This window comes from Arachis ipaensis, chromosome B4 (genome assembly GCF_059453495.1).
Source record: "Arachis ipaensis isolate K30076 ecotype BB chromosome B4, ASM5945349v1, whole genome shotgun sequence".
In the NCBI taxonomy this organism is placed as follows: Eukaryota; Viridiplantae; Streptophyta; class Magnoliopsida; order Fabales; family Fabaceae; genus Arachis; species Arachis ipaensis.
The window spans coordinates 103,877,729-103,902,873 of NC_142439.1; the positions used below are offsets into that span (position 1 = coordinate 103,877,729).

At 40.7% G+C, this 25,145-nt stretch overlaps 1 non-coding gene across 1 annotated transcript; it reads left to right on the plus strand.

Annotated features, from left to right (window-relative positions):
* Positions 1-24,453: 24,453 nt before the first annotated feature.
* LOC148568634 (small nucleolar RNA R71) lies at positions 24,454-24,561 on the plus strand. Its single transcript, XR_015882434.1, has one exon. It is a non-coding gene; the product is annotated as a small nucleolar RNA R71 (small nucleolar RNA).
* The last annotated feature ends 584 nt before the right edge of the window (positions 24,562-25,145 follow it).

The following is a 25,145-nucleotide window of genomic DNA, read 5'->3' on the forward strand; positions in this document are numbered from 1 at the left end:
CAATGAACTTCTTATCAGAATCAATGTCTTGAAGCTCCACATAACCATATGGTGATACACTTGTAATCATATATGGTCTCCTCTACCGGGATTTCAGTTTCCCTGGGAATAGCCTGAGCCTAGAGTTAAACAACAAAACCTTTTGTCCTGGTTCAAAGATTCTAGATGACAGATTTCGGTCATGCCACCTCTTAGATTTCTCTTTATAAAGCTTGGCATTTTTGAAAGCAGTGAATCTGAATTCCTCTAGCTCATTCAGCTGGAGCAATCTTTTTTCTCCAGCTAATTTGGCATCAAAGTTTAGGAATCTGGTTGCCCAGTAGGCCTTATGTTCCAGTTCCACGGGCAGGTGACAAGCCTTACCATACACAAGTTGGTACGGAGAGGTCCCTATAGAAGTCTTGAATGCTGTTCTATAAGCCCACAGAGCATCATCTAGCCCTCTTGCCCAATCCTTTCTACGGGTACTGACAGTCCATTCCAGGATTCTTTTTAGTTCTCTATTAGAGACTTCAGCTTGCCCATTTGTCTGTGGATGATATGGAGTGGCCACCTTGTGGCTAATCCCATACCGGACCATGGCAGAGTAAAGCTGTTTGTTGCAGAAGTGAGTGCCCCTATCACTGATTAGTACTCTAGGGACACCAAACTTGCTGAAGATATGTTTCTGGAGGAATTTCAACACTGTTTTAGTATCATTAGTGGGTGTGGCAATGGCCTCTACCCACTTTGATACATAATCGACTGCCACCAGAATATAAGTGTTTGAGTATGATGGTGGGAAAGGCCCCATGAAGTCAATTCCCCATACATCAAACAACTCAATCTCCAAGATCCTTTGTTGAGGCATGGGGTAACCATGAGGCAGATTACCAGCTCTCTGGCAACTGTCACAGTTACGTACAAACTCTCGGGAATCTCTATAGAGGGTAGGCCAGTAGAAGCCACATTGGAGGACCTTGGTGGCTGTTCGCTCACCTCCGAAATGGCCTCCATATTGTGATCCATGGCAATGCCATAAGATCCTCTGTGCTTCTTCTCTAGGCACACACCAACGGATTATTCCGTCTGCACATCTCTTAAAGAGATAGGGTTCATCCCACAAGTAGTACTTTGCATCAGTAATTAATTTTTTCTTTTGTTGCCTGCTGTACTCCTTGGGTATGAACCTTGCAGCTTTATAGTTTGCTATGTCTGCAAACCATGGTGTTTCCTGAATGGCGAATAAATGCTCATCCGGAAAGGTTTCAGAGATCTCAAAAGAGGGGGGGGGAAGCCCCTTCTATTGGCTCTATCCGGGACAGATGATCAGCCACTTGGTTCTCTGTCCCTTTTCTGTCTCTTATTTCTATATCAAACTCTTGCAGCAGCAACACCCATCTTATAAGCCTGGTTTTGAATCCTGCTTTGTGAGCAGATATTTAAGAGCAGCATGGTCAGTGTACATATTACTTTTGATCCTACCAAGTATGATCTAAACTTGTCAATGGCATAGACCACTGCAAGTAATTCCTTTTCTGTGGTTGTGTAATTTTTCTGGGCATCATTTAAAACACGGCTAGCATAATAAATGACATGCAGAAGCTTGTCATTCCTCTGCCCCAGTACTGCACCAATGGCGTGATTACTGGCATCACACATTAATTCGAATGGTAATGTCCAGTCTGGTGCAGAGATAACTGGTGATGTGACCAGCTTAACTTTCAGAGTTTCAAACGCCTGCAGACATTCTGTGTCAAACACAAATGGCGTGTCAGCAGCTAGCAGGTTGCTTAGAGGTTTTGCAATTTTTGAAAAATGCTTTATAAACCTCCTATAGAATCCTGCATGCCCCAGAAAGCTTCTGATTGCCTTAACATTGGTAGGTGGTGGTAATTTTTCAATTGCCTCTATTTTAGCTTGATCCACCTCTATTCCCTTGTTTGAAATTTTATGCCCAAGGACAATCCCTTCATTCACCATAAAGTGACATTTTTCCCAGTTTAAAACCAGGTTGGTCTCTTGGCATCTTTTCAAAACCAATGTCAGGTGATCAAGACAGGAGCTGAATGAGTCTCTATATACAGAGAAGTCATCCATGAAGACTTCCAGAAATTTTTCCACCATATCAGAGAAAATAGAGAGCATGCATCTCTGAAAGGTTGCAGGTGCATTACACAGCCCAAATGGCATCCTTCTATAAGCAAACACTCCAGATGGACATGTGAATGCTGTTTTCTCTTGATCCTGGGGATCTACTGCAATTTGGTTGTAGCCTGAATAGCCATCCAAAAAATAGTAATAATCATGACCTGCTAGTCTTTCTAGCATCTGGTCTATGAATGGTAAAGGAAAATGATCCTTTCTGGTGGCTGTATTGAGCCTTCTGTAGTCAATACACATGCGCCACCCTGTAACTGTTCTTGTAGGAACCAGTTCATTTTTTTCATTATGAACCATTGTCATGCCTCCCTTTTTGGGGACAACTTGGACAGGCCTTACCCAGGGGCTATCAGAAATAGGATAAATAATCCCAGCCTCCAGTAATTTGGTGACCTCTTTCTGCACCACTTCCTTCATGGCTGGATTTAGCCGCCTCTGTGGTTGAACCACTGGCTTAGCATTGTCCTCCAATAAGATCTTATGTACGCATCTAGCTGGGCTTATGCCCTTAAGGTCACCTATGGACCACCCAAGAGCTGTCTTGTGTGTCCTTAGCACTTGAATTAGTGCGTCCTCTTCCTGTGGATTTAAAGCAGAGCTTATGATCACTGGAAAAGTATCACCTTCTCCCAGAAATGCATATTTCAGGGATGGTGGTAATGGTTTGAGCTCGGGTTTAGGAGGTTTTTCCTCTTCCTGAGAAAATTTCAGAGGCTCTTTCAATTCCTCTGAATCCTCAAGATCAGGCTGAACATCTTTAAAGATATCTTCTAACTCTGATTCGAGACTCTCAGCCATGTTGATTTCCTCTACCAAACAGTCAATAAGATAAACTTTCATGCAGTCTTTTGGTGTGTTTGGATGCTGCATGGCATTGACAACATTCAGCTTAAACTCATCCTCATTGACTCTCAGGGTGACTTCCCCCTTTTGGACATCAATGAGAGTTCGTCCAGTTGCTAGGAAAGGTCTTCCTAGAATGAGAGTAGCACTCTTGTGTTCCTCCATTTCCAGCACTACAAAGTCAGTGAGAAAGGCGAATGGCCCAACCCTGACAATCATGTCCTCAATCACGCCTGATGGGTATTTAATGGAGCCATCAGCAAGTTGGAGACATATCCGGGTTGGTTTAACTTCTTCAGTTAAACCAAGCTTTCTGATAGTGGATGCAGGTATTAGGTTGATGCTTGCCCCAAGATCACATAAAGCTACCTTGGTGCAATTACCCTCTAATATGCATGGTATCAGAAAGCTCCCAGGATCTTTAAGCTTTTCAGGAAAGCTTTTCAGAATGACTGCACTGCATTCTTCAGTGAGGAGAACTCTTTCAGTTTCTCTCCAATCCTTCTTATGACTCAAGATCTCTTTCATGAACTTGGCATAAGAAGGTATTTGCTCAAGTGCTTCTGCAATGGAATCTTTATTTCAAGAGTCCTGAGATAATCTGCAAAGCGAGCAAATTGCTTATCCTGCTCCTCTTGGCGGAGTTTTTGAGGATAAGGTATCTTGGCTTTATATTCTTCAACCTTAGTTGCTGCAGGTTTATTTCCTACAGAGGTGGTTGGAGAAGCCTTTTTAGAGGGGTTGTTATCAGCACTTGTGTATGTCTGATCCCTCACTGGCATTTGAATGCCAGGGTTAGAAGCTGGAGTGACGTTAGACGCCAACTCCTCACCTGTTCCTGGCGTCTGAACGCCAGAACTGTGCTTCTTTTGGGCGTTCAACGCCAATTCCTTGCTTGTTTCTGGCGTTGAACGCCAGTCCTGAGCATGGTTTGGGCATTCAGCGCCAGCCTTCCACCCAATTTCTGGCGTTTTAGCACCAGAATTATTTCTCCCCGGGCTCTTACTGTCCTCAGATGGAGTTTGGGTAGTTTGCTCATTTCTTTGCTTCCTGCTGCCTTGAGGTGGGGTATTTAATATTTTTCCACTTCTTAATTGAACTGCTTGGCATTCTTCTGTTATTTGTTTTGACAGCTGTTGCTTTGTTTGCTTTAATTGTTCTTCCATATTTATATTAGCCATCCTTGTCTCTTGTAGTCTCTCCTTGAATTCGGCTAACTGTTTTGTTAGAAAATCCAATTGCTGATTGAATTCAGTAGCTTGTTCAGCAGGACTGAGTTCAGTAGTCACTGTTTTAGCCTCTTTTTTCATGGAAGGTTCGCTGCTTAAGTACAGATGCTGATTTCTGGCAATTGTATCAATGAGCTCTTGAGCTTCTTCAATTGTCTTCCTCATGTGGATAGATCCACCAGCTGAGTAGTCTAGAGACATCTGAGCTCTTTCTGTAAGCCCATAATAGAAGATGTCTAGCTGAACCCACGCTGAAAACTTCTCAGAGGGGCATTTTCTTAGCATCTCTCTGTATCTCTCCCAGGCATCATAAAGAGATTCATTGTCTCCTTGTTTAAAGCCTTGGATGTCCAGCCTTAGCTGTGTCATCCGTTTTGGAGGAAAGTATTGATTCAGGAATTTTTCTGTCAGCTGTTTCCATGTCTTTATGCTAGCCTTAGGTTGGTTATTTAACCACCTCTTAGCTTGGTCTTTTACAGCAAATGGGAACAGTAATAATCTATAGACATCCTGATCTACTTCCTTATCATGTACTGTGTCAGCAATTTGTAAAAACTGTGCCAGAAACTCTGTAGGTTCTTCCTGTGGAAGACCGGAATACTGGCAACTTTGCTGCACCATAATAATGAGCTGAGGATTCAACTCAAAGCTACTGACTCCAATGGAGGGTATACTGATACTACTCCCATATGAAGCAGTGGTGGGGTTAGCATATGACCCCAGAGTCCTTCTGGACTGTTCATTTCCACTTAGATCCATGATGGAGAAAGGGAGATGATGTAAAATAGAGAAAAAATATTTTTATTTATTTATTTATTTATTTATTTCGAAAATAAAATAAATTAAAATAAAATAAATAAAAATGGGTGAAGGTCTTCGAAAAATGGAGACAGAGAAAGAAAAAAATGGTTAGGAAGTTTTGAAAAAGATATGATTGAAATGATTTGATTTTTAAATTTGATGACTAATTTAATGCTAATTTTTCGAAAATTATGAGTAGAATAAAGAAAAGATATTATATTTTTTTTATTTTTGAATTTTATGATGAAAGAGAAAAATACACAAAAGACACACACCTTAAAATTTTTAGATCTAATGCTCCTTGTTTTCAAAAATTTTGGAGGGAAAATACCAAGGAACACCAAACTTAAAAATTTTAAGATCAAAACACAAGGAAGACTCAAAGACACTTTGAAGAATCACAAGAACAACAAGAACATGAAGGAGGAACACCAAACTTAAAATTTTTAGAAAACCAAACTAAAATTTTCGAAAATTATAAAAAGATCAACAAGAAAACACCAAACTTAAAGTTTGGCACAAGATTTAATCAAAGAAAAATTATTTTTGAAAAGAAAGATTTTAAAAAGAAGATACCCAATTGCCAAGAACATAGACCAATGCTCTAGCCAATTGTGCAGTAAATGTAACACTTGTTTTGAAGAAGTATTTTTTTATAACTAAAAAAAAAGAAAATTTTAACCAAAAAAAATAATAGAAGACTCTAAACCAAAAAGAAAAATTTTTCCTAATCTAAGCAACAAAATAAACCGTTAGTTATCCAAACTCGAACAATCCCCGGCAACGGCGCCAAAAACTTGGTGCACGAAAATTACTTCACACTATGTAATTCCGCACAACTAACCAGCAAGTGCACTGGGTCATCCAAGTAATACCTTACGTGAGTAAGGGTCGAATCCCACGGAGATTGTTGGCTTGAAGCAATCTATGGTTATTTTGTAACTCTTAGTCAGGAAAACAATTCACTTATCAAATTGAATTACGAAAAATAAGAGAGTATGAAATAAATACTTATTATGCAGTAATGGAGAATATGTTGGGGTTTTGGAAATGCTTTGTCTTCTGAATTTTAGCTTTTCTCTTGTATTCCTCTTCCCTCATGCATGCAAAAGTGCAAAGTTCCTTCCATGGCAAGCTCTATGTAAGGTGTCACCATTGTCAATGGCTACTTCTCATCTCCTCAGTGAAAATGGTCCAAATACTCTATCACAGCATGACTAATCATTTAGAGGTTCTCGATCATACTGGAATAGGATTTACTATCCTTTTGCGTCTGTCACTACACCCAGCACTCGCGAGTTTGAAGTCCGTCACAGTCATTCAATCCCAGAATCCTACTCGGAATACCACAGACAAGGTTTAGACTTTCCGGATTCTCCTGAATGACGCCATCAATTCTAGCTTATACCACGAAGATTCTGATTATGGAATCTAAGAGATACTCATTCAATCTAATATAGAACGGAGGTGGTTGTCATGCACACGTTCATCGGTTGAGGAAGGTGATGAGTGTCACGGATCATCACCTTCTCCATAATTAAGCGCGAATGAATATCTTAGCTAGGAACACGCATGTTTGAATGGAAAATAGAAGTACTTGCATTAATTCATCGAGACGCTGCAGAGCTCCTCACCCCCAACAATGGGGTTTAGAGACTCATGCTGCCAAAAGGTACAAATTTCAGATCTAAAATGTCATGAGATTTAAAATAAATCTCTAAAAGTTGTTTAAATACTAAACTAGTAACCTAGATTTACAGAAAATGAGTAAACTATGATAGATAGTGCAGAAATCCACTTCTGGGGCCCACTTGGTGTGTGCTGGGGTTGAGACTAAAGCTTCTCACATGCCTGGGCTGTTTTGGGCGTTCAACGCCAGGTTGTAACCTGTTTCTGGCATTGAACTCCAACTTGTAACCTGTTTCTGGCGCTGGACGCCAGACTGCAATATGGAACTGGCGTTGAACGCCAGTTTACGTCATCTATTCTTGAGCAAAGTATGGACTATTATATATTGCTGGAAAGCCCTGGATGTCTACTTTTCAACGCAATTGGAAGCGCGCCAATTGGACTCCTGTAGCTCCAGAAAATCCATTCCGATTGCAGAGAGGTCAGAATCCAACAGCATTAGCAATCCTTTTTCAGCCCGAATCAGATTTTTACTCAGCTCCATCAATTTCAGCCAGAAAATACCTGAAATTACAGAAAAGCATACAAACTCATAGTAAAGTCCAGAAATATGAATTTTTCCTAGAAACTAATGAAAATATACTAAAAACTTAACTAAAACATCCTAAAAACTACATGAAATCAACCCCAAAAAGCGTATAAAATATCCATTCATCATTCCTCCAACCAGGATTATACGTTTTGGAGTATGGGTCATGGTTCTGCCTAGGTGAATTTCCAATGTAGTTGGCTTGCTCTTGACTACCCTCTGCCTCTTCATTCACTCCTTCTTGAGTTGCTGCTGAAGTGGTGATTGCTGCTACTTGATTTCTCTCCATCTTCTTGGTAAGGTCAGCCAACTGCTTGGTAATCATCTTGTTTTGAGCTAGCAGTACATCCACATTGTTCAGCTCTATCACTCCTCTAGTGTTGCCTCTTTCAGAAGCGTAGAAGTAGTCATTCTCAGCTACAGTCTCAATGACATCTATGACTTCTTCAATGGTCTTCTTCTTGTTCAGAGATCCCCCGGATGAGTGGTCTACTGCCTTCTTTGATTCATAAGAAAGACCTTCATAGAAAATGTGTAGCTGTACCCATTTATTGAACATATCTGGCGGGCACCTTCTTGTCAAATCTTTAAACCTCTCCCATGATTCGTAGAGAGTCTCACCATCTTGTTGCTTGAAAGTTTGAACCTCAGCTCTCAACCTGTTGATTCTTTGAGGAGGATAGAATCTTGCCAAGAATTATTTCACCACATCTTCCCAGGTTGTTAAGCTTTCCTTCGGGAAGGATTCCAGCCATTTAGATGCCTTGTCCTTGAGTGAGAAGGGGAATAGAAGTAGTTTGTAGGTGTCAGGATGAACACCATTAGACTTCACAGTGTCACATATCCTCAGGAAGGTGGTTAGATGTTGATTGGGATCTTCTTGAACACTTCCTCCAAATGAACAGTTGTTCTGAACAAGGGTGATGAGCTGTGGCTTTAGTTCAAAATTGTTGGCATGTATGGTTGGCTTTTGGATGCTACTTCCACAGTTTCCTGGGTTTGGATTGATGTAGGATCCTAGAACTCTTCTCTCTTGCCCAGCATGATGCACTAGGCCTTCTCTGCCATGGTTGTGAGCCTCTTCTTCATGATAGTTCTCCATATTCTTATCCATGTCCGGTCAAAATACTCCTCTTCTTCCTCCGTACCAACTACACTCTTTCCTCTTGCTTCCCTCCTTAATCTAAGGAAGGTCCTCTCAGGTTCAGAATCAAAGGAAGTTGAAGCCCCGCTTCTTCTACCTATCATACAACCCACAAATCACAAGCAAGAAAGATAGATGCAGACAGTATTCTTTGCAGAAATACTGTTAGTGTGAGTAATGCAATATATCAAACAGTTAGTGGGTCAGTGAATTAAATAGTAAACAACTAATAAAGGGGTAGGGGAAAGGAAGAAAACAGCTAAACTGAAAGTGAATTACTCAAATCAAATCAAACAAAATAAAAAAAATGCTCAATCTAGTTATCCACCAATTTAATCATTGTTGATACAAAATCAATCCCCGGCAACGGCGCCATAAACTTGATGCACGGAAACTTGTCTCTCAACAATTTCCCTCGGCAAGTATACCGAATTGTCATCAAGTAAAAACTCACAATAGAGTGAGGTCGAATCCCACAGGGATTGATTGGTCAATCAACTTTAATTAGAGGAACATTCTAGTTGAGCTAGCAGAAATTGACTTGAGAATTGCAGGAAATTAAATGGCGGGAAAGTAAATGGCAGAAAATGTAAATGCTGGAAATAAAGAGCTGAATATAAATGACGGAAAGTAAAGTGCAGAATCTTAAATGGGGAATGGGGAATTTAGCATGAAAGTAAATTGCAGAAATTAAAGAGAATGGGTAAGATCAGAAATGGGGGATTCATTGGGCTTAGGAGATGTTGTAATTCTCCGGATGAAGTTCATTTTCATCTCTTCCTCAATCAATGCATTCATTGATCTCCTTGGCAATCTTAAGTGATTGAATTCCAATTCTTTGGTAATTCAATCTCTTAAATCTTGATCAATAGCCAATTCCTTGGTCTAATTGCTCATGAGAAGAGATGAAGTATGGTCACTGATTGTACCACATGTATTTCCAAATCAAAATATTGGGAGAATTATATGTCACCATATCCGCCCAACCCCCAATTTGGTCCAATATGAGAAAGCATTTCTAGCATGATCCCTTCATTCCTCTTCCAAGGTTCCGAAGAGATCCAAGTATGAAAAGCTTCTTTTCCAAGACAACTACCCAATTGGATGAAGATTGAAAGCTTTCTAGTAAAATCAAGAGAAAAGAGAGAAGAAGAATAATGAAAACTATTATTGACCCATCAAATTACAACAGAGCTCCCTAACCCAATGAAAGGGGTTTAGTTGTTCATGGCTCTGGGAATGGAAAACAAAGATGAAGAATGCATTCTGAAAGTAAAACTAGAAGTTGCAGAGAAAGTAAAATTATACAGAGAGTAGTCCTCTCAATCCAAAAGCTTCTATCTAGTTCAAAACTACTCCTATATATACTACTCTTCTGATCTTCCAGTTGGCTCTTCAAGTCTTGGATATGGGCCTTTGGATCTTGAGTTGAAGCAGTTTGGAATCTTCAGTGGGCTCAGCTTTACTTGCAGAGAAAGTGTGAAGTAGGCATGGACTTTGGCTAGGACGTTAGTGGCGTTAACGTTAAGTGAAAATGTGGGTTCGAGAACGTTAGTGACGATCACCTTTTGCACTAACGTTCCTAGCCCAAGATGAGTTATGTTAACTTCAATGTTAGTGGCACTAATGTGACCACTAAAGTTGCCTCTTGGTCCATCGCGAGTGTTATTGGCGTTTACCTTTGCCAATAATGTTGCCCTTAGCCCCTTTTTCTCACGTTAGAGTCCACGTTAGTTATACTAACGTGGCTCTTAACGTGGGTATGCCTTAGCCTCAAGAGCGTTAGTGACACTTACCTTTGTCACTAACGCTCCAAACGCCCCTTCTCACGTTAGTGCCCCAAGTTAATTGTCTTAACGTGGCCACTAACGTGGTGGTAATTGCCATCTCCAACGTTAGTGACAAAGGTGAGTGACACTAACGTTGGCTCATCAATTCTTTCCTCCATGTTAGCTTCCATGTTAATGCACTTAACGTGGTAACTAACGTGGCTCATAGTGGCTTAGTCCAACGTTAGTGACAAAAGTGAGTGTCACTAACGTTGGCGATTCCTTGCTTCTTCCATGTTAGAGTTTACGTTAACCAAGTTAACGTGCCTCTTAACGTAGCTAATATGGGCTTAGTCCAATGTTAGTGACAAAGGTGAGTGTCACTAATGTTGGCATTATCTTCCTCTTCCATGTTAGAGTTCACGTTAACTGAGTTAACGTGACTCTTAACGTGGCCAATTGCCCTTTTAGAGCGTTAGTGGCACTTACTTTTACCACTAACGCTTGGAGCTTCCTTTTCTTTCACGTTAACTACCACGTTAATGTAGTTAACGTGGTAATTAACATGGGCTATGATGGCTTCGAAGACGTTATTGGCGATTACTTTTCTCATTAATGTTGCAAGCTAGCTCCCATTCCACGTTAGTGGTCACGTTAGTTAGACTAACGTGGCTACTAACGTGGCTTTTCCTTGCTTCCTTTGTCCTGAAATCAAGCAAATAAAGTGAATCAAAGCTCTAATCCAAGTTATGAGTCATGCATCATCCAATTTGTCATTAAATTCATGCATAATTCTCATAAAATCATATAAAATTCACAATGTTTGCTTGAATCAAGATGTAAGTGAAATTCTACCCAAAACTTGCTTATTTCCTAAGAAAATGCATGAAACTACCCTAAAACAGTAAAGAAAAGGTCAGTGAAACTGGCCAAAATGCCTTGGCATCACAGGGTGAAGGGTTGAATAAATCACTTAAATTGAGCACAATATATATCATAAAATATGGTTTTATCAACACCTCAAGGACTTTCATGGTGTGTGCTCAACAACTAGGCGGGAAGGATCTGATGAAGTTGCTATATGGTTGTTTGCCTTCCCATTCTCTCTTGAGGGAAGAGCTAAAGAGTGGTTTTACACTTTGCCTAGTGATGTTGTTACCAATTGGGACTCGCTTAGAAGAGGATTCCTAGATAAATTCTTAGCCGCGAAAATGACGGACAAGCTAAGAAAAGAGATCTCATGCATTTTACAAGGAAAAACGAAAACTCTATACGAGTATTGAGAGCGGTTTCACAAACTTCTTGACTCATGCCCCAATCACATGATTGACACTCAAGTATTGCCTAGCTACATATGCCAAGGGATGATAGAACAAGATAAGAATCTTTTGGATGCCTCTAGCAATGGCTCTTTGTCTAAATATAGGATGGCGGAGGAGGCGTGACAACTCATTGGCGACTTGGCCGAGTCCACCCAACATGCTAGACGGAGAATCAACCGCCCAAAGACCGTAAATGAAGTATCCTCTAGTAGTGAGACCACCGCTCTTGCCAAATCCTTGGGTGAGATGATAAGCATTCTAAAGCAACTCCAATTGGGTCAACAACAACCTCAACAACAACACTAACCTCCACCTCCTCCACAACATAGTGAACAATTGGTCCCCCAAAGAGTGTGTGGTATTTGCTCTTGCTATTCCCACTATACGAACGAGTGTCCAAGTTTCTAAGAAGATAACACCTTGGCGGCTATCCACAACTTCTATGACCGCCCAAATCAAGGTTACCAACAACAAGGAGGCAATTACAATCAAGGGAGTGGCAATTATAATCAAGGTTGGAGAGACAATTCCAACCAATGGCGGGACAATTACCAACAAGGAGGTAGGGACAACAACAACAATGGAGGCAATCAAAGATGGAACAACAACAACAACCCACAAAACCGATACTCCCAAAGCCAACCATACCCCCAACAAAACCAAGGAAGAAATTATCAAACCTATCAACCACCACATCAAAGACAACCACCTCCACCCAACCAATCACAAGTCCCTCAAATCACATACCCTTCTACTTCTCCCAATCAAGATGATACACTTCGAACTATTCTCTAAGGCCAAAAAAAATTTCAAACCACACTTGCTTCCGGTCTTACCGGTCTTACATCTACTCTACAAGCTCTTCTTGCACGCATGGAACCACCTTTCACTTCCGCTCCTCAAGCTCCAAGTTCTAGTGCCATTCCTTCTCAATCTCAACCCAATCTTAAGGGTGGCATCAATGCCATTACCTTGAGATCCAGAACTCAATTGAAAGAGAAGAAGGCAAAGGAACCAAGTCCGATCATAGTCACTCAAGATGAGGAGGGAATTGAGATCGAAGAAGTCGAAGAAGAAGATAAAGCACAAGTCGTAGTTGAGGATGAAGTGTCTCAACCAACAAGTGAAGTCCCCAAAGATGAGGAAGCCCTGGAAGAAGAAATTGCTCAACCAATCCCATTTTCTACACTCGCAAGGAAAGCTAGGAAGCGTATGGAACTTGACCCCAAAATGGTGGAGATGTTCAAAAAAGTTGAGGTAACTATCCCTCTCTATGATTCTATCCATCAAGTACCTAAATATGTGAAGTTTCTTAAGGATTTATATATGAACAAAGATAGAATTCTTGAGTTAGAAACTATTCCATTGGGGAGTTCTATTTCCGCTCTAATGGGAGCATTACCCAATAAGTGTGATGATCCGGGCCCATGCATGGTTACTTGTACCATAGATGGTGTTCAATTTCTAGATTGTATGTGTGATCTCGATGCATGCGTCAGTATTATGCCTCTTTCCGTTTACCGTATATTGAAGCTACCACCGTTGAAGCGATCGGCAGCAAGATTTGTTTTGGTGGATAAGATTATAATAACCATGACGGGTGTTGCGGAAGATGTATTGGTGAATATAAAAGGTTTGGTGTTTCCAATTGATTTTTATGTTCTTGAGATGCCATCAAGCGAATCTGAGAGGACATCATCTATCCTACTTGGGAGACCATTTTTGAGAACCTCTAGATTCAAGTTGGATGCCTATTCAGGAACCTACTCATTTGAGATAGATGGGAGAGTTGTGAGTTTTAGCCTAGAAGAAGCAATGAGACACCCACCGGAGAACCATTCCCTATTCCGGTGTGACTTAATTGACAACATTGTGGCCAAAGTGCATTTTTCAAAGCTAAAAGAAAAGCATATGGTTGAAGACATAAGTGAAGACCCAAGTGAAGTGAACACATTACCCCATCGGATCCTCCGAAAGTTCAAGCCTCAAGTCAAGACCAAAAGGTAGAATTGAATCCACTACCGCCCCACCTAAAGTATTTATACCTTGATGAAGCCCACAAGTTCCCCGTGATTGTTGCAAGGAAACTAAATCCTCAACAAGAAAAAAGTTGCTATGTGTTTTGAGGAAGAACAAAAGGGCCATAGGGTGGAGCTTGGCAGATCTAGTGGGAATAAGCCCCCAAGTATGCGAGCACCGAATATTCCTAGAGGAAGGAGCTAGACCCGTTCAACAACCTCAAAGGCGACTAAATCCTACCATTCTCGAGGTTGTGAAAAAAGAAGTCACCCGGTTACTAGAAGCGGACATCATTTACCCCATTTCGGATAGTGAATGGGTGAGTCCGATCCAAGTTGTGCCAAAGAAGTTCGGGGTGACCACGATCAAGAATGAGAGCGAGGAGCTTATAGCAACAAGGGTACAAAACTCTTGGAGGGTGTGCATCGACTACCGAAGATTGAATACGGCCACTAGAAAAGATCATTTTCCACTACCGTTTATCGATCAAACGCTCGATCGATTAGCCGGTAAATCTCATTATTTTTTTCTAGACGGCTATTCGGGGTACTTCCAAATATACATTGCTCTAGAGGATCAAGAAAAAATAACATTTACTTGCCTCTTTGGAACTTATGCCTATAAGCATATGCTATTCGGCTTATGCAATGCACCGGCAACTTTCCAAAGGTGCATGATGAGCATATTTGCGGATTTTCTAGAGCAATGCATGGAAGTCTTCATGGATGATTTCAGCATATATGGTGATTCTTTTGATCATTGCTTGGATAACCTTGAAAAAGTTTTGGAAAGATGTACTAAATCAAACATTGTCTTAAATTTTGAGAAGTGTCATTTCATGGTTAGGCAAGGCATTGTTTTAGGACATATTGTTTCCAAAGATGGTATTTCTGTAGATCCAGCAAAGATCAATGTTATATCTAGCTTGCCTTATCCTTCCTCAGAGAAGGAAGTCCGTTCTTTCCTTGGACATGCAGGTTTTTACCGAAGATTTATCAAGGACTTTAGTAAGGTAGCATTGCCTCTATCTCGATTGTTGCAAAAGGACATTGAGTTTTATCTAAGCAAGGAGTGCATGGAAGCTTTTGACAAGCTTAATGTGGCATTGACCCAAGCTCCCATCGTGAGAGGGCCGGATTGGAGTCGGCCGTTTGAAATAATGTGTGATGCTTCAAACTATGTGGTGGGAGCCGCGTTAGCACAACGCGAGGGTAAGAATCCATATGTCATAGCCTATGCATCAAAAACACTAGATGGAGCCTAGTCCAACTACACTACTACCGAGGAAGGACTCTTGGCTATTGTTTTTGCTTTGGATAAATTCCGAGCCTATCTTCTTGGTTCTAAGGTAGTAGTGTACTTGAATCATGTGGCGTTAAAGTATTTGTTGGCTAAGAAGGAATCCAAACCGAGATTGATTAGATGGGTTTTATTATTGCAAGAATTTGACTTGGAAATCAAAGATAGGAGTGGTTTGCAAAACCTAGTGGCAGATCACTTAAGTCACCTTGAACACACCAAAGGCGATGCCACTCCTATCAATGATTTTTTTCCCCTTGAGGGCATGCACTCAATCTCGGAAGTTATTCCTTGGTATGCTCCAATAGCAAACTACTTGGTTTCCCGCACCTTTCCTCCTAATCTCTCCAAACATTAAAAGGATAAGCTAAAAAGCAAATCCAAATACTATGTATGGGATGATCCCTACCTTTAGAGATGTGGAGCGGACCAAGTAATCCGAAGGTGCATTCCCCAAACCGAATTCCAAGCAATCTTGGACGCTTGCCATTCCTTCGAGGGAGGTGGACACTATGGACCTCAAAGGACGGTAAGAAAGATCCTTGATTGTGGACTTTGGTGGCCAACTCTTTTTAAAGACTATTCTCTCTATTGCAAATCTTGTTTTCAATGCCTTAGATTTGGTAATATCTCTAAGAATGATGAAATTCCCCAACAAAACATGTTATTTTGTGAAATCTTTGATGTGTGGGGTATCGACTTCATAGGACCATTTCCAAATTCTAATGGTTTTCTCTACATTCTACTTGCGGTCGATTATGTGTCCAAATGGGTGGAAGCGATACCCACCCAGACGAACGATGCTAATGTAGTTCTTTCTTTTGTGAGGAATAATATAACTTGTCACTTTGGGTCACCACGAGCAATCGTGAGTGACCAAGGTTCACATTTTTACAACAAAAGAATGGAAGGACTCATGAAGAAATACGGCATCATACATAAAGTAGCCACGGCCTATCACCCCCAAATGAACGGCAAGCCGAGGTTTCCAATCGGGAGATCAAGCATGTATTGGAAAGGATTGTGAAGCTTAGTAGAAAAGATTGGAGTGCCAAGCTTACCGATGCACTTTGGGCATACCGAACGGCATACAAGACGTCGATTGGCATGAGCCCCTTTCGGTTGGTGTATGGCAAAGCTTACCACTTATCGGTTGAAATTGAGCATAAAGCATATTGGGCTGTCAAGGAGTGCAATTTAAGTTTGGGTGGGGCCGGAGTTGAGAAAAACTTTAATTGGTGGAATTAGAATGTTTGAGGTTAGAAGCATATGAGAACTCTAGACTTTACAAGGAGAAAATGAAAGTCGTGCATGACAAGAACATAAGAAGAAGAGAATTTAGAGCCGGCGATCTAGTCCTCCTTTACAACTCAAGATTGAGATTGTTGCCCGGAAAGCTAAGATCGAGATGGGAGGGACCCTATCTAGTAGAGAAAGCGGAACCTTATGGGGTCTACCATTTACACCATCCCTCAAGTCCGGATATTTTCAAGGTCAACAGGTACCGTCTCAAGTTATATCATGGTGAGCAAATGAAGGGCAACAAGGAGATTGAGGTATTCCCTTTGGAGGATATACCTCTTGGCAAAGACAATTGAGCTAGTCAAATGTCCAACTTAAGGACATTAAACAAAAGTGCTAGGTGGGAGACACCCCACCATGGTGAGATCCATCCGTTTATCCCTTTTGTACATAATTTTTGAATTCCTTATAGATTTATGATTGCTTAGCTATAGACTTGTTTGATAGATTGCTTTCGTTCACCTTAGAAAGTGTTCATGAAGAATTGCATTAATTTTCAATAGGTGGATTGATTGTGTGGGGGAAAACACCCAATTTTTAAGTCTCATGTAGAGTTTTGGGTGTTCTTGGCCCTTTGGCTAGCGTGCCTACTGAAATTGTGATAACTATGTAATTCTTCATGTTTAAAAAAAACTAGAATCAAGAAAGACAAAGATCACAATTTTAGAGAGAACAACACAGACCAAAATAGAATATTGGTTGATAAAATGCAACCAACAATTAGGCTCAAAATCTCACTAGTTTTGTGTGTTCGAGCTCTAAAACATGTTCCAAATTAAATTTCTTCAAACAAGTTTAACAAAAATTTTAATTCAAATTAGTGAAATGCTATAAAATAGCTTCTTGAAACAGAATTTATCACTTTAACCAAGTAGTACATAAATGCAAGCAATTAACTGACCATGCAATCTATTATACAATGCACAATTAATTAACAAAGAAAATTAAGAATTGGTGTTAAAAAGAAAGTAACTAACCCACAGAAGTTGGTATCGACCTCCCCACACTTAAAGATTGCACCGTCCTCGGTGCATGCAAAGATGTGCAAGTGGATGGGTTGCTACAACTGCGGAGTTCCTTTAAAAGCTTGTGCAGAATGACTTTTTATTCGCCCCATTTAGAAGTTTTTCGTTTCCTTTCTTGGTGGCCATCCTGAAAGAAGAGAAAAAGGGAAAAGAGTAATCCAGAAACAAAGATAAAAAAACAAATAAAATATGGGTGTGCTAATGCCAAGTAATAATGAGGTTCTAAACTACATGGTAGCTACAACATGTAAGTGAGAAAATAATATAGGCGAATGGCATATCAATAGTGCAAGAATTACGATAAAGAGGGAGAGAGAGCGGGTCATGAAAGATAATATAAGTTCATATCAATGCAAAAGGAATACAAGTGTCATAAAAGATTAGCATTGATCTATAAATAATATCACCCAACAATATAAACAAGTCACTAAGCACCAAAACAATGCAAGAAATATTCAATAATTGAGTAAGAAAATTCAACACCAATGGTAAAATAGGAAACTTAGAAAGAAAATAAAAACATTCACAAAATTAAAATACAATGAATACAAGTATGAAAATACAATAAGTAAAAGAGAATGAAAGAGAATAAGGATGAGAAGGGAGGAGAGATGAAGAAGAAGAAAGTAAGAAAGGAAGAAGAAAGAATAAGAAAGGAGAGAAAAAAGAAGAGTAAAGGAAAAGAGGAAGCGATGCGTAAGCGTCGGCCATGCGTACGCGTGGGTTGCAGAATAAGAAGATGACGCGTATGCGTCGGTCATGCGTACACGTGGGTGTGAATTATGCTCCTCGCACAGTACTCGCACAGTGGCAGCGCAACTCTCTGTTCGCTACAAAAAAGATGGCATGAAGGAACGACACATACACGTCGCCCACGCCCACGCGTGGAAGGCCAAAAATGCAAATAACGCGCACGCGTGGGTTGGGTTGTGCGTCTATGATAAACCCCATTTGTAAGGCTTATCTTGTGTTGAATTTAAAGTATTTTGTCAACCTTTTCTCACATTTACTCAATGAAATAGCATAGTTTTGTGATTGTTGGTGCACGAAATTGTGATCTCTGGTAATGGCTCCAAAAACTTGGTGTTCTAATCTCAATTCATAATTTGTCACAACTTCGATACAACTAACCAGCAAGTGCACTAGGTCGTCCAAGTAATAAACCTTACTTGAGTAAGGGTCGATCCCACGGAGATTGTTGGTATGAAGCAAGCTATGGTCACCTTGTAAATCTCAGTCAGGCGGATAATGATTGATTATGGAGTTTTCGAAAGTAATACTAATTAAACAGAAAATAAAGATAGAAATACTTATGTATATCACTGGTGAGAATTTCAGATAAGCGCATAGAGATGCTTTCGTTCCTCTGAACCTCTGCTTTCCTGTTGTCTTCATCCAATCAGTCCTACTCCTTTCCATGGCTGGCTTTATGTAAGGACATCACCGTTGTCAATGACTACTTTTTATCCTCTCTGGAAAATGGTCTGATGCGCTGTCACTGCATGGCTAATCGTCTGGAGGCATCACCCTTGTCAATGGCTGCTTCCCATCCTCTCTGTGAAAATGGTCCGATGCGCTGTCACTGCATGGCTAATCATCTGGAGGTTCTCGATCATACTGGAATAGGATTTACTATCCTTTTGCGTCTGTCACTACGCCCAGCACTCGCGAGTTTGAAGTTCGTCACAGTCATTCAATCCCAGAGTCCTACTCGGAATACCACAGACAAGGTTTAGACTTTCCGGACTCTCATGAATGCCGCCATCAATCTAGCTTATACCACGAAGATTCTGATTAAGAGATCCAAGAGATACTCATTCAATCTAAGGTAGAACGGAAGTGGTTGTCAGGCATGCGTTCATAAGGAATGATGATGATTGTCACGTTCATCACATTCATGTTGAAGTGCGAATGAATATCTTAGAAGCGGAATAAGTTGAGTTGAATAGAAAAACAGTAGTACTTTGCATTAATCTTTGAGGAACAGCAGAGTTCCACACCTTAATCTATGGAGTGTAGAAACTCTACCGTTGAAAATACATAAGTGAAAGGTCCAGGCATGGCCGAATGGCCAGCCCCCAAAACGTGATCAATAGATCAAAATATGATCATAAGATGTCTAATACAATAGTAAAAAGTCCTATTTATAATAAACTAGCTACTAGGGTTTACAGAAGTAAGTAATTGATGCATAAATCCACTTTCGGGGCCCACTTGGTGTGTGCTTAGGCTGAGCTTGAAGTTTACACGTGGAGAGGTCATTCTTGGAGTTGAACGCCAGCTTTTGTGCCAGTTTGGGCGTTGAACTCCACTTTGCAACTTGTTTCTGGCGCTGGACGCCAGAATTGGGCAGAGAGCTGGCGTTGAACGCCAGTTTGCGTCATCTAAACTTGGGCAAAGTATGGACTATTATATATTTCTGGAAAGCCCTGGATGTCTACTTTCCAACACAATTGGAAGCGCGCCATTTCGAGTTCTGTAGCTCCAGAAAATCTATTTTGAGTGCAGGGAGGTTAGAATCCAACAGCATCAGCAATCCTTCTTCAACCTCTGAATCTGATTTTTGCTCAAGTCCCTCAATTTCAGCCAAAAAATACCTGAAATCACAGAAAAACACACAAACTCATAGTAAAGTCCAGAAATGTAAATTTAACATAAAAACTAATGAAAACATCCCTAAAAGTAACTAGATTCTACTAAAAACATACTAAAAACAATGCCAAAAAGCGTATAAATTATCCGCTCATCACAACACCAAACTGAAATTGTTGCTTGTCCCCAAGCAACTGAAAATCAAATAGGATAAAAAGAAGAGAATATACTATAAATTCCAAACTATCAATGAAACATAGCTCCAATCAGATGAGCGGGACTTGTAGCTTTTTGCCTCTTGAATAGTTTTGGCATCTCACTTTATCCATTGAGGTTCAGAATGATTGGCATCTATAGGAACTCAGAGTTCAGATAGTGTTATTGATTCTCCTAGTTCAGTATTATGATTCTTGAACACAGTTATTTTATGAGTCTTGGCCGTGGCCCTAAGCACTTTGTTTTCCAGTATTACCACCGGATACATAAATGCCACAGACACATAATTGGGTGAACCTTTTCAGATTGTGACTCAGCTTTGCTAAAGTCCCCAATTAGAGGTGTTCAGGGTTCTTAAGCACACTCTTTTTTTGCTTTGGACCTTGACTTTAACCGCTCAGTCTCAAGTTTTCACTTGACACCTACACGCCACAAGCACATGGTTAGGGACAGCTTGGTTTAGCCGCTTAGGCCAGGATTTTATTCCTTTAGGCCCTCCTATCCACTGATGCTCAAAGCCTTAGGATCCTTTTTATTTACCCTTGCCTTTTGGTTTTAAGGGTTATTGGATTTTTGCTCTTGCCTCTTGGTTTTAAGAGCTTTTGGCTTTTTCTGCTTGCTTTTTCTCTTCTTTTTTTTTTCGCTATTTTTTTTCTTTTTTTTTCTACAAGCTTTGTTCTTTGCTGCTTTTTCTTGCTTCAAGAATCATTTTTATGATTTTTCAGATTATCAAATAACATGTCTCCTTGTCATCATTCTTTCAAGAGCCAACATATTTAACATTCTTAAACAACAACTTCAAAAGACATATGCACTGTTCAAGCATTCATTCAGAAAACAAGAAGCATTGTCACCACATCAATATAATTAAACTAAGTTCAAGGATAATTTCGAAACTCATGTACTTCTTGTTCTTTTGAATTAAAATATTTTTCATCTAAGAGAGGTGATGGATTCATAGGACATTCATAACTTTAAGGCATAGTTACCAAATACTAATGATCATGTAATGAAGACACAAACATAGATAAGCACTTAACATAGAGAAAACGAAAAACAGAAAGTAAGAACAAGGAATGAGTCCACCTTAGTGATGGTGGCGTTTTCTTCTTGAAGAACCAATGATGTCCTTGAGCTCTTCTATGTCTCTTCCTTGTCTTTGTTGCTCCTCCCTCATTGCTTTTTGATCTTCTCTTATTTCATGAAGGATGATGGAGTGCTCTTGATGTTCCACCCTTAGTTGTCCCATGTTGGAACTTAATTCTCCTAGGGAGGTGTTGATTTGCTCCCAATAGTTTTGTGGAGGAAAATGCATTTGAGGCATCTCCGGGATCTCATGGTGATGAGCTTCCTGCGCCTCTTGAGCTCCATGAATGGGCTCTCTTACTTGCTCCATCTTTTTCTTAGTGATGGGCTTCTCTTCCTCAATGTGAATGTCTCCTTCTATGAAAGCTCCAGCTGAGTAACATAGATGGCAAATAAGATGAGGAAAAGCTAGCCTTGCCCCAGGGGAGGGCTTTTTGGCTATTTTGTAGAGTTCAAGGAAGATGACTTCATGAACTTCTACTTCCTCTCCAATCATGATGCTATGAATCATGATGGCCCGATCCACAGTAACTTCAGATCGGTTGCTAGTGGGGATGAACTCCAACCATCCTCTAGCCACAGGCTTGAGGTCCAGTCTTCTTAGTTGAACCGGCTTGCCTTTGGAGTCAATCCTCCATTGAGCTCCTTCCACACATATGTCCATGAGGACTTGGTCCAACCTTTGATTAAAGTTGACCCTTCTAGTGTAGGGGCGCTCATCTCCTTGCATCAAAGGCAAGTTAAACGCCAACCTCACATTCTCCGGACTAAAATCTAAGTATTTCCCCTGAACCATGGTGAGATAATTCTTTGGGTTCGGGTTCTTACTTTGATCATGGTTCCTTGTGATCCATGCATTAGCATAGAACTCTTGAACCATTGGGATGCCGACTTGTTGGATGGGGTTTGTTAGAACTTCCCAACCTCTTCTTTGGATTTCATGTCGGATCTCCGGACACTCATTTCTCTTGAGCTTGAAAGGGACCTCGGGGATCACCTTCTTCTTGGCCACAACATCATAGAAGTGGTCTTGATGAGCTTTGGAGATGAATCTTTCCATCTCCCATGACTCGAAGGTGGAAGCTTTTGTCTTCCCTTTCCCTTTTCTAGAGGATTCTCCGGTCTTGGGTGCCATCAATGGTAATGGAAAAACAAAAAGCTTATGCTTTTACCACACCAAACTTAGAATTTTGCTCGCCCTCGAGCAAGAGAAGAAAGAATAGGTGAAGAAGAAGAAGAAAATATGGAGAGGAGGGGGGAGGTGTGTTTCGGCCAAGAAGAGAAAAGAGGGTTGTGTTGTGTGAAAATGAGGAAGAATGGAGGGTTATATATAGGGAAGGGAGGGGGGTAAGTTCGGCCATTTAGGGTGGGTTTGGGTGGGAAATTGATTTTGAATTTTGAAGGTAGGTGGAGTTTATGAGGTAGGTTTATGGGGAAGAGTAGATGGATGTGAGTGGTGAAGAGGTGATGGGGAAGAGAGATTGAGGTGATTGGTGAAGGGTTTTGGGGAAGAGTGTTTATGGGATTATGTGAAAGAGGGGTGAGAAGAAGTAAGTGGAGGTAGGTGGGGATCCTGTGTGGTCCACAGATCCTGAGGTGATCCTGTAGGGTCCACAGATCCTGAAGTGCTTAAGGATTTACAATCTTGCACCAAATTAGGCATGTAAAATGCCTTTGCACACAACTCTGGGCGTTCAGCGCCAGATTGGTGCTTGTTCTGGGCGTTGAATGCCCATTTGTTGCCCATTTCTGGCGTTGAACGCCAGAACCATGCTTGTTCTGGGCGTTCAGCGCCAGCTCTTCTCCAGGGTGCATTTCTGGCATTCAAACGCCCAGATGCTGCCCATTTCTGGCGTTCAGCGCCAGAACCATGCTCTGTTCTGGCGTTGAACGCCCAAAACATACTTCTTACTGGCGTTTAAACGCCAGTAAGGTCTTCCTCCAGGGTGTGATTTTTCTTCTACTGTTTTTGATTCCGTTTTCAATTTTTATATTTATTTTGTGACTCCACATGATCATGAACCTATAAAGACATATAACTAAGAAAAATATAGTTAGATAAATAAAAATTGGGTTGCCTCCCAACAAGCGCTTCTTTAATGTCAATAGCTTGACAGTGGGCTCTCATGGAGCCTCACAGATGTTCAGAGCTTTGTTGAGATCTCCCAACACCAAACTTAGAGTTTGGATATGGGGGTTTGACACCAAACTTAGAGTTTGGTTGTGGCCTCCCAACACCAAACTTAGAGTCTGACTGTGGGGGCTTTGGTTGACTCTGCTTTAAGAGAAGCTTTTTATGCTTCCTCTCCATGGATGCAGAGAGAGATCCTTGAGTTGTAAACACAAGGTTGTCCTCATTTATTTGAAGGATCAATTCTCCTCTGTCCACATCAATCACAGCTCTTGCTGTGGCTAGGAAAGGTCTTCCTAGGATGATGGATTCATCCTCATCCTTCCCAGTATCTAGAACTATGAAATCAGTAGGGATGTAAAGGTCTTCAACCTTTACTAACACGTCCTCTACTTGTCCATAGCCTGTTTTCTTGAATTGTCTGCCATCTCTAATGAGATTTTAGCAGCTTGCACCCCAAAGATTCCCAGTTTCTCTATTACAGAGAGGGGCATGAGGTTTATTCCTGAACCAAGGTCACATAGAGCCTTAAAAATCATGGTGCCTATGGTACAAGGTATTAAGAACTTTCCAGGATCCTGTTTCTTCTGAGGCAATGTCAGTTGATCTAGATCACTTAGTTCATTGGTGAACAAGGGAGGTTCATCTTCCCAAGTTTCAATGCCAAATAATTTCTAATGGAGGACCTTGTTTCATTAATGAAATTTACAGTGGCCTTAGATAGATCAGAGACTAAGTTTGCTAAATTAGAGATATTTTGTTCAGAGTTCTCTGTCTGTTGCTGAGTGGATGATGGAAAAGGTTTACTATTGTTAAACCTGTTTCTTCCACCATTATTAAAGCCTTGTTGAGGCTTTTGTTGATCCTTCCATGAGAGATTTGGATGATTTCTCCATGATGGATTATAGGTGTTTCCATAAGGTTCACCTAAGTAATTCACCTCTGCTATTACAGGGTTCTCAGGATCATAAGCTTCTTCTTCAGAAGATGCCTCTTGAGTACTGTTGGATGCAGCTTGCATTCCATTCAGACTCTGAGAAATTATATTGACTTGCTGAGTCAATATTTTGTTCTGAGCCAATATGGCATTCAGAGTATCAATTTCAAGAACTCCCTTCTTCATAGGCGTCCCATTATTCACAGGATTCCTCTCAGAAGTGTACATGAACTAGTTATTAGCAACCATGTCAATGAGTTCTTAAGCTTCTGCAGGCATTTTCTTTAGGTGAATGGATCCACCTGCAGAAGTATCCAATGACATCTTTGATAGCTCAGATAAACCATCATAGAATATATCCAGGATGGTCCATTCTGAAAGCATGTCAGAAGGACACTTTTTGGTCAGCTGCTTGTATCTTTCCCAAGCTTCATAGAGGGATTCACCTTCTTTCTGTCTGAAGGTTTGAACATCCACTCTAAGCTTGCTCAGCTTTTGAGGAGGAAAGAACTTGGCTAAGAAAGCCGTGACCAGCTTATCCCAAGAGTTCAGGCTGTCTTTGGGTTGAGAGTCCAACCACACTCCAGCTCTGTCTCTTACAGCAAAAGGAAAAAGCATGAGCCTGTAGACTTTAGGATCTACTCCATTAGTCTTAACAGTATCACAGATTTGTAAGAATTCAGTTAAGAACTGAAAAGGATCTTCAGATGGAAGTCCATGAAACTTGTAGTTCTGCTGCATCAGAGAAACTAATTGAGGTTTCAGCTCAAAATTGTTTGCTCCAATGGCAGGAATGGAGATGCTTCTTCCATGTAAATTGGAATTAGGTGCAGTGAAGTCACCAAGCATCCTCCTTGCATTATTATTATTTTCGGCTGCCATCTCCTCTTCCTGTTCGAAAATTTCTGACAGGTGCTTACTGGATAGTTGTAATTTAGCTTCTCTTAGCTTCCTTTTCAGAGTCTTTTCAGGTTCTGGATCTGCTTCAACAAGAATATTCTTGTCCTTGCTCCTACTCATATGAAAAAGAGAGAACAGAAAAATAATAATAATAGGGATCCTTTTTACCA